Source organism: Propithecus coquereli, unplaced genomic scaffold (assembly GCF_000956105.1).
Source record: "Propithecus coquereli isolate 6110/MARCELLA unplaced genomic scaffold, Pcoq_1.0 Scaffold275, whole genome shotgun sequence".
NCBI lineage: Eukaryota > Metazoa > Chordata > Mammalia > Primates > Indriidae > Propithecus > Propithecus coquereli.
Genome location: NW_012148341.1, coordinates 1,304,354 through 1,306,457, shown reverse-complemented (window position 1 = coordinate 1,306,457; position 2,104 = coordinate 1,304,354).

Here is a 2,104-nt window from a genome sequence, read left to right as displayed (position 1 = left end):
TGTATAAATTTCAAGAGTTAGTATGCTCTCTTTATGAATTTACCCTTTTATAAATTTGAAATGACTTTTTTTGTGTGTGTCTGGCAATGTATTTTGCTCTAAAATCTACTTTACATCCTATTAATATAGCCACTGAAGATTTCTTTTGATTAGTATTAATATATATTTTTCTTTTACTGTTAAGAAACTTTTATATTTAGTACTTATAAGTAAAAGAAGCAGTTTTTTGACTTTACAGGCATCTTTCTAAATTATCCTGAAAGCATTAAACGAAGTTGGACACTCCTGTTACACTAGATCTTTGTTAAAGATGTAATTTTCTCAATTCATTTATATTTTTCCTAATTCTTGTTTGTAGTATGCTCTATTTTTTTTTTTCAAATTCTTTTCATTCTGTTTTTTATATACCCTGTTGCATGGGAAACACTTATTTTGCTCTACCAGAGATCACTCTTTTGAAATTTTATTATGTCTCTTTGTCTTAGTAAATAACAGCTTTTGTCTGAAAATATTGATTCATCCAAGTTTTCTCTAAGAGGTGAATAATCATGACTCCAAATGCTGTTGTCTTCAGGCTCAAGAGTATGTTTTAACCTCATCTTTATTGTTTTTGAAATTTGCTTCACAACTCCATGTACCTCTTTTTAAATTCTCTGCTCTTTCATGTTTTCTGTTATTTCAGTTGTCTATGTTCATTGCACTTGGTTTCTTCAATAACACATATCTGCTTCACTGAAATCTGGAGCATTGGATTTATAATTTTCCTCTTTACCCTGTGTCCTACCAGATCCTAGGTTGCTTCAACCATTTATTCATTCACATAAACAGAAGATGTAACACCTTTCTTTGACGATATTAATTCCAAATGTGCTTGATCTCTCACCTGTTGAGCTTTGCACTTGCTGTTCTCATTGCCCTGATAAATCCTAGTAATCATGACACATTCTCTCTTGCACATACCCCATCCCATTCATCTGAAAATTATATTTCTCTACCACTAAAAGATAGACAGATCAAACTACTTCTCATCGCTCTTATCACCACCAAATTGGTAAAGCTCATTATGCATTGTCTGGCTTATTGGCCTCATTGGTTTCCCCACTTCCTTATTGTTCTGCTCCTCATTCCTCCCCACTCTGTTCTTGGCACAGCATCATCATTTAAAGATATAGTCAGATAGTTTCATCCCACTACTAAAATCCCTCTAATATCTTCCCCTTTCACTCGGAGTAAAAATCCAAAGCATTTCCATGTATTGAAGGTTGATGCATCACTATTTCGTGTCCTCTTTGAATTTGTATAAACTTCAGCGGCTCCTCAAATGTGACAGATAAGCTACTCTCTTCGGATCTATGTACAGTCACACACCACATAATGATGTTTCAGTTTCAGTCAATGATGGACAACATGTATGACAGTAGTCCCAAATGGTTATAATAGAGCCGAAGAATTTTTATGGCCAGGCGATGTCATAGCTTTATAGTGTAGTAGCACAATGTATTGCCTTTTCTATGTTTACATCTGTTTATGCACACAAATACTCACCATTGTGTTACATTTGCCTATAGTATTCAGTATAGTAATATGTACAGGTTTGTAGCCTAAGAGTAACAGGCTATACCACATAGGTATATCCAGGTTTGTGTAAGTATACTTTGTGATGTTTGGACAACACCAAAATCACTTACTGACATGTTTCTCAGAAAACATGCCTGTTGTTCAGTAACACATGACTGTATTTGTTTTTTCCTCTGTCTGAAGTATCTTTTTTCTTTATATTTGCATGTCATTCTCTCTCATTTCCTTTGGCTTTCTGTTCAGACAACATAGCATAAGTGAGGCATAACCTCCCAATATAAAAGAAAAATGACTTCCCCCCAACATTCCCCATTGACCTTTACTTTCCTTTATTTTATTTTGTGACACTTATCACCATCAGCCATATACTTAACTATGCTTTTAACTGTTTACTCGACTACTGCTCTTCAATAGAATGTAAGCCCTTTGATGGCAGGTATTTTATATGTGCTATTCATTTCTTTATTTCCAGAAGAATATCTGACACATAGAAAGGGCTCAATAAATATTTTTAAATGCATTTTTT